The sequence below is a fragment of the Periplaneta americana genome, chromosome 14 (genome assembly GCF_040183065.1).
Source record: "Periplaneta americana isolate PAMFEO1 chromosome 14, P.americana_PAMFEO1_priV1, whole genome shotgun sequence".
Lineage (NCBI taxonomy): Eukaryota > Metazoa > Arthropoda > Insecta > Blattodea > Blattidae > Periplaneta > Periplaneta americana.
The window spans coordinates 52,529,976-52,542,084 of record NC_091130.1 but is presented as its reverse complement, the minus strand read 5'-3'; the positions used below and the strand labels follow the sequence as shown (position 1 = coordinate 52,542,084).

Here is a 12,109-nt window from a genome sequence, read left to right as displayed (position 1 = left end):
TTGTTTTGTCTAATATTGCAGTTAATATTAGTACCAAATGCCAATATAATGCAGAATTATTTCAGAATTAGGGTAAAAACATTATAATACACTTATTCATAATTGAAATACCTATGGAAATATAGTTCTTTTTAATATTTTAACTGATAGACTGAAATCTAATTGAGAATCACAGATTAAAGACAGAGTTGTAAGTGGTACACATAACAAACAGTGGAGAGTTCTTGAAGAAAACAGTTCTAGGAATTGGAATAACAAAAGGTTGCTTATGATGTAATTCTGTTCTTTTTACATTGAACTGAAGGAATTTAAGAAAATCACAGTTATTGAATATATCTTCAACAGTTTTATAGAGCAATATTTGGCTATTTATTAATCGTCTAGATTTTAAAGTTTTATAATTAAATTTAAAAAGTAAATGATTATATGAAATTTGCTTTTCATAAGACAACACGTGATATTTTTAAAATATAAGTAACGTAAAAATCTTTTCTGTAGGCTATCCTTTCTATTTGCATCTATGTCGTGGTTATGGTTATAGTTCGTTTCTGGTAACCATAGTGTTGAAACAAATAAATAATATTTCTCGCATTCAAAATCGGGCGTAACTTTTTACACACTCGGTACCGGTATATATCCATTACAGAATTAGCTTCGTTGCACAATACACGTTTTGGAGACAAATCCTTAGAGATGAGAACCCAATCATGTTTCTTGTGCAGACATTTGAGGGCAAGAGCCTATACCTGTGATCTCTTTGGAATGACCTAATTAATATTTGAGAGTTAACATTATGTGAGCCGTTCAGAGCAGAAGTTGTGTAAGTCAAAAATGAGTAATGAGGGTTAAAGTAAACATTCTGTAAAGTACAGCGCAAAGTAGCTATTAATATTCAATTTATTTAAATTATTAGTAGTCAGTGGATAGCAAGAAGGACATATTAATTGCTACTTTGCTCTGTATTTTACAGAATTTTTACTTTAAACTTCAATACCTAATTTTGACTTACACCACTTTTGCTCTGAACGACTTATGTATACTCGTACACTGGTATAAATTATGGGAAGAGTATCCTTGAGTGTTCATTAATAAAGTTTTGATGATAATCAACGTTGTTAATATGTTGTTTTCTGTTTATTTCAGGTAAGTGTTGGAGTCTAATACAATACCATAGCAGCTTTGTCATCGTAGCACGATAAGTAAACTACATTACACAGTGAGTAACATAAAAGAACTATTATCCCTACTTACGAGTATACGTTATACAAACACTAAAGCCTTGGTTTTTCTGAACCGGCACATGCGTCTGTTCAGAAAAGTCAAGGCTTAAAATCATAGAAGTAGCCGTAAGAGATAATCGTCCGTGTTTGAAAGTGTACTCGTACATAGACTAGCATGCAATTGTGTGCCGCTATTATTTGTTTTCGTGAAACGATTTTAAAGTTATGGCATTTAAACGATTTATGCGTAGAATGTCTCAGTGATAGTAAATTCTGTATTGATCCAGCAAGAAATTAGCGAAGATAATGTTCTTCTTCGTTTTGTTACATTTCTATAACCAGTTACACTATTTCAAGTCGTCTTAGAATCAAACGAGGCTGAGTTTTTTCTTAAAATCTTCTAGGAATCTTCCTGCATACTTTTCCTTGAAGAACGATTTTTATTTTATCATTTTTGTCATTTGGCAGTGTGTCTATATAAGCATGCTGATTAGTTTTTTGCAATTTCTTAATCCGTCCTTTTCTACTTTTTCCAATAGCGTGAACTTTCTTTAAAAGTTTCATCTGAATTGCTCCCAGAAGTTGTTTTATTTTAGTTGTGTCTGCACTCGATTCCGAAACTTTATATCAATATAGTCTAGATCAGCGGTGGCGAAAATGCAATCGTTCGCCGAGCCACTGTGTAACCTGCAACGTGCATAGCACCTATGGAGGGAGGCGGACACCCGAAGGGGAAGTGAAGCAACTGTCTGACTTATTAACGGATTTTCATTTTCCTTACGTCAAGCACTTAAATATAATTTTATACAGTACAAGGCTACAAAGTAATGTTTAGTACGTGTAACGAAGAAAGAAATGAACAATAAAACACAGGACACAATATCATAACCTAAAATTAACTTCCTTCAGAATGTCTCTGCGAAAAAGTTTCAAAATCAGGAATTATGTCACTTACTGCCAGTCATAGTTAATCACGAAGGTATTTGTCTGTCAGTCGTGATCTAAATTTGGTTTTTACTATTTTAATTGTTGAAAATGATTTTTCACAAACGTAAGTTGTAGTGAACATGGCTTCAACAGAGCAAGCGAAAGAACGAAGCTTCGGATATTTATTTTTTGGCAAAGATTTGAAAGTTCAACATTTCTCAAGTCCATACATCTAGCTTTCATTTGACATCAGATAGTAAATCAGTGAGTACAAATTGAAGAGCTAACCGCATTATTCGTACATCTGTTGAAAAAGGGTCGACGTACAGAGATTGATGATGATGATGATGATGATGATGATGATGATGATGATGATGATGATGATGATGATGATGATTATAACAACAATAACACTTAACCTTTTAATGTTTCATCAGTAACATGTAGTATAATGCCGTTTTATGTTATACAACCGTTTTTCTCGCAATACTTGTGAACAAATTATACATTTAATATTCTCATCATATTGACAGCAAAAAAATGCGTCCTCCCATCCTACTTGGAGCTTTCGCACATGGTTTCGACAGAGACATATGCCACTCGCAGGTCAGAGACAAATACAAATGGAACGGAGTTTGACTCCAGTGAGTGAGAGGGTGGGGGTTGGCGGAGGTTAGAAGCAAGCGAAATGCACAGCTATCACTGCGAGCCACAATGTCTCGCGAGTAACGTTCTCGCCACGGCTGGTCTAGATGTTAGGGATGATTTATGTTTTCTTATCTTATTGTCAGAAGATACTAATTCATTGTGCCGTATCAGGCTTCCAGATGATTGAAAATAGGTGATGAAATATCTTATGTGCTCTATTCCTTGTGATGTGATTGAAAGATAACTCCCCGTTCATGAAATTCAAGCACATACATTCATAACTTCATTATTCCACCATTCTCTTTCCCCTTAGAACTTAAATACTACCGGAATATAAACTGAATTTCCCTCTTATCGATATGTGAAGACCACGGGCCCTTTCCATAAGTGTTAAATAATTAATATAGAATAAAACTATACTTAAACCACTTCTCTACTTTTAAAATACTTCAAATGAAGGTTAGACTAAAGACAAAATCTAAGTGAACAAACCACCGTTTCCGCTGTGCACTTCAAATTGTTTCAAAGCCAGATGGTTTCTGAAAAGTCAGGATCTTCCGATTCAAATCTCGTTTTGATAGTATCCTGTAGATCTTGGTTTTCCTCTACTTCACTAACCACATGCAGGATGGAACTTGAAATGAAACCGCATCCTTCCACAATTTTTCATAATCTAGCAGTCACAGCAACCTTTCTTTGGAGTAGTAAATAGCGAAGCAAGTGTACGTTTAACCTTTTATATAAGTTATGGCAGAAACCTCAAATATTTGTCTAGCATTTAATATAAAATAACAACTCGGCTAGGGTGACCAGATTCACATCGATAAAAAAAGAGGACACAAAGCTTCAAAAGGGAGGACATCGTTCGAAAAAAGAGGACAGAAATATGTATTTAGATTTACGCTTAGGGCTGTATTATACTATAAATTACGTCAATATCTATTTTATTACAAATTATATTTATTTTGAATTTTACTCAGTTCCTCCAAGTGAAGGCTGCCTAGAAAACAAAGCTTACCAAAAAAATTGTTTTTTGAGTAAATAGTAGGTACACAATTATAATGAAAAAAACAATGGAGAAGGAAAAGAAAAATAAATAACATAATTATAAATAATTGAAGACGACTAAACAAAAGATCATTAATTCCAGAAAAAAACATAAAATTTATTTGCTATTAGGTGATCACAGTCGTCTATTTAGCACTAGTTGCAAGATCCAACCTAAGTGAGCAGATCGCCATAGGAAAGAGATCAATCTATTTACGTGTAGAGATGGTTTCTTAGGATTTTTATAGATCCCTTCACTGCAGACAGAGATACTTCAGCCACAAGAGTTTGTCCTAGACCAAACTTCTTGCAAAAATGCGCGAATCTTTTTGTGGTGGTCCCTCTAGCCCCAATCAGTAATCCAATAACTTCGATCGACGTTAGATGATATTTTTCCGTATATGGTATAGTGGGGTCGTATATGTCGCATTTTTCTTGATGTACCTCAGCAGGTTGATTTTCATATGTTTCCATCCTTACAGTTGGATCAATTATGAATCCGCTTGTTGATCTTGTCGGGATAGCGATGATGTCAATGCGCCTTGTAGATCCATTTGTGGACAAACCATGGACCTCCTTCTCTACTTGGTAGTCTTTTCCTCGTAGGGCCGATGCTAGGAGGGATCGAATCTTGTGGTGACAAATGAGGACAGGCTCCCAGAATGTGAGCAAGTTTTCTTTCTCACTCCGACAATGTCGGCAGTGGGTTCCATTCTGAGACCTACCTGGTAGAGCACGTACTGGGCATACATTGGCAGTCATCTTAATAGCGTCCTTCCATAGCATACAGATTTAGGCTTATATCATATTTGAAAGTATGTTAATATCTATTTTATTACAAAATAATTATGAAAAAACTTAATAATAATGATTTTACAGTTAACTACATATGAAAGTCAAGAGAACTATAATTTTTAAAGAGGACAAAAAATATATTTTTAGATATACATTCGCACCTCGATCTCTCGATTTACTAGCTACCTGTGAACAACGACCGTAACAAGTGAGAGCAAAGAGAGTTATGATCGTTGGCAAAGAGTATATACCGTCGATGCTGCTGCCACCTACAGCTAAGTTACTTGAAAAAGGCGTCAAATTAGATAATTTCAAAATATCAGGCATACAAATTACGAAAAGAAGGACATTTCTTGATTTTTTTAAATCCGCCCGGACCCCGGACAAAGGCCTGAAAAGGAGGACATGTCCGGACAAAAGAGGACGTCTGGTCACTCTAAACTCAGCACCATTGCTTGATTAAATAGAACGTTCCATCATATGTTCAAGTGCATTTATGCTTTACAGAACCTTTATTTAAAGCAGTGGCTACCACGTACCCCTTATAGCGCATATTTCATTTTGGCGGTTCCCCAAAATATTTTGTGTAATTTAGACTGGCAATCGTGTTCTCCTCATTGAACATTTGCATAAGACGGTGAATTTAATATCCTTAATAAATTGACAAATATATTAAATTTTAGTTTTAGCTTTTAAATGTAATCTATAAATACAAAATTATTTTACGTTATATCATATCTCCGCTCTGAAAAGTAAAACCAGTTTTTTAGACTTACCATAAGGTTATGATAAGTGCATTGGTTGATATCTTTGCTGTGAAAAATGAAACCAATTTGTTATAATTACCATAAGATTGTCGGTGGGATGGTTGATGTTGCTTTGCAAAGTCTGACTCAGTTGGAGATACTGTAAGTCCCAAATGTACCTCAGCATTAGCCCTACTTATACTTCTATATTTGTTCTTCAAGAAGACCAGAACTGAAAATGTACTTTGACACAAAGAAGCGGATGCAAATCACATTAAGTGTTGTACTACAATTCGGAAAACATCGAGATAAATGAGTGGTACAGGCAACCGAGATTGCAACATGGACTTGTAGGAAACACGATTTTTAAAGTGGGTCAGAAAATTGTTCTTATTGTGAGAGCCCCATTTTTTGTCTAATGAACAAACTGTTATTTGTCACCAACAAAGGATTTTCATACAATTTTTTTTGTTACAGAAAAGTTAATATTCCCTTAATGTTAATGTCAATCAATCGAGATGTTTTTTTATACTTCCAAATATATCGGACGAGATCATCATCATCATGTTTTGCCAGAATGGGAAATGAATCGAATTCTTGCATGATAACTCAACGAGACCACAAGTTTAATTTCTTAATCGTTGGTTGTAAACAGCAAAACAGATGTTACTTGTACACAAAATTTTATTCGCATATGAGATTATCCGCTTAATTCAATTGGTATGTTACATCATTTTAACAAATTCCACATTGCTAAACTATTACATCCAACATAAGACTTAACCTTAGCATTTCATCTTTAGTGATCTTATTGTGTATCAAGGCCGGGTGCATCAACATCGGTTAGGAATTAATGGTCGTAAACTTCTGGCTTAATATCCGTTAAATTAGTTTTTCGCTGCATCTACAGTTGGTTTAACGTCCGTAAACTTCAACAGCTCATTGTTGACTCTTTAAATAGTTAACAGGCGTAAAACGTAGAAAAAATGGCGGTCTTTCGTGACAGTTTTGAAAACGTATTTGGGTCATGGGCCGGGTGCATCAACATCGGTTAGGAATTAATGGTCGTAAACTTCTGACTTAATATCCGTTAAGTTAATTTTGCGCTGCATCAACAGTTAATAACCATTAAAATTGGTTTAACGTCCGTAAACTTTAACAGCTCATTGTTGACTCTTTAAATAGTTAACTGGCGTAAAACATAGAAAAAATGGCGGTCTTTCATGACAGTTTTGAAGACTTATTTGCTGTATTTGGATCATTTAGATCAGTTGAAACATATCCACGGAGTATTTTTTATTGAAAGAGGCAATCCATTCCACACTCTCAATGAAATGAAATTGCAGGGAAGATTTCGACTAATCAACAACACAGTTCTGCATATTTTAGAAGTTAAGTGATCGGTTAGAATTTCCTATTGATCGACATTTTCCTTTATTTCCTATGAATGTCGCCCTAAAGATATTAAAAGATCTTTGTGTGCAGGACTGCTTGAAAGGCGGTAGTCCGAAGGTCAGTTTTATGTCATCCAGAAAGAATGATTCATTGGCGATTATGTACGTTAATCTATTTTTCGAGAATTTTGAAATCTGGAGGATACGCTTGAGGTATCTGGCTTTAATATTTTCTAATCTTCGAAGGTTAGATTCTGTAAGTCTATGCCAGATCAATTATATGCCGTATGTCACTACTGGAGCCACTTTGAGTTTGAACAGTGCTTTTCCTATTATATAAACTTGTAAATATCATTATTGTTTTCATTTTTTTTTCGCTAAATTCAGCTCACGTCTTTTTATCTCGTTGTAACTAATTTACACTTCACTGGCTCAGAATGGGCGTGTCATTTACGACAGCCACTTTCTGTTGGCAACAAGAGTTTATTCATAGCTGTTCAAAATATTTCCCGTTGCTGTTACAATATTTAAGGCTGGCATCTGTATTGCCAGATGGCGTGTGTTTCCCTCTGCGTATTAAGCGTGAGTGTATTGTCTCTTATCTGTTTACGAATTGTTTTGTGCGTCAGTCAATTCATCAGCTGTTTTACGTTGGGTGTGTGGAAATTGGAAATAAGCTGTATGAATAATTTGAATGCTAAAGTGTCTCCGCAAGGCTGCGTTGAGAGGAATGGAAAGCTAGCAAAGCTAGTTAATTGGAAATTATAGCTCGGATTAATTCTTAAGGATTTAATTAGGGAAATATTTGATACCATTACCATTAACATCCTGCTCTCGAAATAAACCAAAGAAAAAAATACTAGAAGACCTTCAGGAAATTGCTGCTGTTCACATGTAAATAATTATTTTTATTTCTATTTAAGTTCGTAAATTTTAATTTGATGTATTAATAAATTCTATATTATGGTCAGTACTTTTCCGCTAAGTCTTGTGTCTTTTCCACAAGAACAATTAAGCTTCTAAGATAACCTCTATACAGGGTGATTCACAAGGATTTACCGTTATTTACAGAGCTTGTTTCCGAAGACATTCTGACCAAACAATGTCATATAAACATTTGTCGTAATCTCAATATTTTCAGAGTTACACTAATTTGAATTTGTTAGTAAATTAACTTTTTTCGTTAGTTTTAAGGGTAAAAATATTACAGATAGATAATTAACTGTTCAGAAGTGTCATTTCTTTAATTGGCTAGTATTCTGAAGCTAAAAATATGTTGTTAATTTCTTTGTACACATTTTGTTTTTCAGTTTTTAACTAAAAATGACATTATTCTTACCCAGTTATCACAAAAATTATTACAAAGCATACGACTTTAGGAACTTGATTCTTTACAGTTTAATTATGCATCCTAATGTACAGTCTTAAATAATTTACAAGAGTGGCGTGATTTGTAACAATTGTTGTCATAAATGCGTAAGAAAATGTAATTTTGTAGTTAAGGGGAGGCAGAGGTGAATATTTCAAAATCCACAAAATTTATCCGATTTGTTTGAAATTAATCATGGATACTAAGTATGTTATTAGTAATGGACATACCAAGTTTCAACTTTCTAAGTACAATAGTTCTGTAAATATTAATAATTTTATAAAAATTTATATCGTTTGATATAAAATGCTCCATGCACCATATTGTAAGAAATTTTCAATATTTCTTTTTATTTATATGTTCAGAGAAGGTATATAAATAATGATAAGTATTAGTTTATTATGGGAATAATATAGTAATAGTTTTAATTTCATACTTTTAAAGGGCACAAAATCAAAAACTAACATCGGAATATGAAAATAGAGATAATAAAAATGGAAAAAACCAAATTTTCATTTTTTCTTCAGTTTTGTTCGAAAATTTTACCTCTGCCTCCCCTTAAAAATCGAGAAAAAATTATGTACATAGCAACTATGGAATTCACAACACATTTTTAGCTTCAGAATACTAGCTAATTAAAGAAACGATATTCCTGAATAGTTCATTATTTATCTGTAATATTATTTTACCCTTAAAACTTAAGAATAATGGTAATTTACAAACAAATTCAAATTAGTGTAATTCTGAAAATATTGAGTTTAGGACAATTGTTTATATGTCATTTTTTGCTCAGAATGTCTTCGGAAATAAGCTCCGTAGGGGACGGTAAATCCTCGTGAATCACCCTGTATTTGCTTATCGACTTGTCTCCGCCTTCTTCGCATACTACTCTACCTATTATTTAGTCCATTTTTACATAACTTCTGTAGATTAATGTAACAGTTTACCATTAAGACACATTTCTTAATTCAATAACACAGTGTCCATGAAAACATCATGGAGTTTTAATGATTATTGTAATGAAACACGATAGAGATGTCAACAAACCACTCAATGGAAGAATAACTCCCTAAGTTTTTGTTCTATTATGGTAGCCATAGTTACCTTCCGATCGATTGTTATTGTTACAGTCACAAGGCGACGTAATAGAAAAAAGTACAGTGCGTATTATGGCTTGCAATATTTGAATCAGTTACTCTCGTCCGACGTGAATCCGCAGCACGAAAATAACATTCGCTGTTGGACAACAATATTTTTTTAAAGAAATGAGAAACGTGCTGAACAAAATGCATTCATGTAAAACATCTGTAAGCGAGGAACCTGTTGAAGTCTTCCGACCATGCTATGTGTGCAGTTACAAAAAAAAATCGATGCGGAAATGTACTGAACAAGTAGACATTTCAAAATTGAAAGTACATAACGGGTTGAAAAATTTCTCTCTAACACGCCTGTTATATTTTACTAAATTTGTCTGAACAACTTCTTGATTTTCAAATTGAGATATATATGACTTCCCAAGAATACAAAATCTGTTACCTGTTCAATAATTTTTTTATTTATCAGTATTTTAACTCTAGAAAGTGTTTCCCCTCCCACAGTTATTGCCATTGACTTAGTTTTATCTTCTGAAAGTTTTATGTTATCTATACTAATAATAAATCTGTAGCCAAAATTTTTCTGGTAATTTTCGATTTTCTAAAAATAACTGGTGTTAACACGTATAATTAACCATCCTGAAACCGAAAATCGCTTTTTTTTAATTTTTGTTTGTATGTCTGTCTGTCTGTCTGGATGTTTGTGACCTTTTCAGGCGATAATGGCTGAACGGATTGCGATGAAAATTGGAATATAAATTAAGTTCGTTGTAACTTAGATTTTAGGCTATATGGCATTCAAAATACGTTATTTAAAAGGGGGGTTATAAGGGGGCCTGAATTAAATAAATCGAAATATCTCGCTTATTATTGATTTTTGTGAAAAATGTTACATAACAAACGTTTCTTTAAAAATGATTTCTGATAAGTTTTATTCTTTGAAAAAATTTGATAGGACTGATATTTAATGAGATAAATGAGTTTTAAAATTAAAATAACTGCCATCTAAGGCGGTTTATTGAAATAAAAAACAAATGACTTCGTCTATAAGGGGCCTTGGACACAACAATCGAAAGCTATGAAACATAGCCTACAGACAATGTTTCTGTGTTTGTATGAAGTAATATCGGAAGCTAAATTAACCGATTTGTATAATTAATTATTATTTCATCATTGGAAAGTGTAGTTTCTCTGGATGGACATAATGCTATAATGTTATTACAGTAACTTGTGAGTGAATTGAGGACAGGTAAGATTAAAATAGCTTCTTATGCACAGAAAACTTGATAGGTTATTCTGTATATTCATTTCCTGTATTTCTTAAAATAATGTTTATGAACATATTCATTTTAATCTCAGAGAATTAACGAACAACGAGAATGTATTGATTTAGTATGCAGTAATAGTACGTTAGCTTAGCAATCCATTATTTTATAATTCAAATTTTAACTATGCTCAATTGAATCGTGTTAAAATACATAAAATACATATGCAATAAATGCAATTAGCTGAATATGCCAGTATTTTATTTATGAGAATATTATTTTGTATTATTTTTTTGGGTAGTGATATTAAATCTATATTTTTTTATTTTAGGCTTTCCTTTCTTTCTTTTATGTTTATTTGAGTTCGTGGTACTATACCTCGCTTTCGTTATAAGTTAATATATTTGGCTTGGAAGGGATTTTTGCAAAAAAATTGGGTAATGAGCCAAGCAGATTATGTTGCGCTGTTGTAAAAGCTGTTCCTCCTGAGATTCAAGAGCTCCGACAATAAATTAAAAACTTTCTAATTCGAGTACATCCGTTATCAACACACTTTTTACATAATAATAAATCTGTAGCCAAAATTTTTCTGTTAATTTTCGCTTTTCCAAAAATAATTGGTAATAACAATTAAGGAACATGTTAAAGGAATTGTCATTGCACCAAATGAGTGGTCTCTGGATCAAAATGATCGCATTTTAATATTTTAAATGCAATTTAAATTAAGTAACATATTAAACGATTTAACCTTCTATCAAACACGAATGTTCCCTGGATCAAATGTCCTATTTTAATTATGTAATTACTTTATATTTATTTCTAACGGGTGCAGCGGAGCGCACGGGTACGCTAGTAGTTCATAAGAGTATATTGCAGTTAAAAAACATTGTTGTAAATCATCTTCATTTTCTGCCATCAATATTTGGTCATCTGCAAAAATGTTTGTACGAAAAGTTTTATATTAAACGTAAGATAATACATTTAATTGACAACTTATTTCACGAAATACCGATCGAAATTGTGGTAGGTTTAACACCGAAATCTCTGATTTCATTCAAACAAAAAATACGATCCTTAGTAATTACTGTATTTTCCAAAATTTCTCTTCAACACGCCCTTTAATCTATTATATTTTACTAAATTTGTCTTTTTGATTTTCAAATTGAGATATATGACTTCCCAAGTACACAAAATCTGTTACCTACTCAATAATTTTGTTATTTATCAGTATTTTAACTGTAGAAAGTGTTTTCCCTCCCCCAGTTATTGCCATTGACTTAGTTTTATCTTCTGAACGTTTTATGTTGTGGTTTCTAAGAGTATATTGCAGTTTAGAAACAGATCGTTGTAAATCATCTACATTTTCTGCCATCAATATTTGGTCATCGTCCGCCGAGTTAGCTCTGTGGTAGCGCGCCTGTCTCCAGACTAGCCGGTTCGGGTTCGATTCCCCGCAGGGTCAGAAATTTTCATGTAAACTTTATACCTCGGGACTAGGAGAGGTGGCAGTGTACAACTTCTAATCACTAAATTGTGCACCAGTATGCCTGGGTTAAATCCCAAATCTTCCCGCAGTGCATATGAAGGGACGACATATGGGGACG

The 12,109-nt window shown here is 33.2% G+C and overlaps 1 protein-coding gene across 3 annotated transcripts in view; it reads left to right on the top strand.

Moving 5' to 3' along the window:
• Positions 1–12,109, top strand: part of Pdk1 (Phosphoinositide-dependent kinase 1) — a 346,111-nt gene that overhangs the window by 84,021 nt on the left and 249,981 nt on the right. Inside the window, exon 3 of one of the 3 annotated variants that reach the window (XM_069845256.1) lies at positions 1,144–1,216. The exons of the other annotated variants lie outside the window; for them this stretch is intronic. The gene's annotated coding sequence lies outside the window, so the exon portion shown is untranslated. The remainder of the gene's footprint in view (positions 1–1,143; positions 1,217–12,109) is intronic. 3 annotated transcript variants of the gene reach the window in all.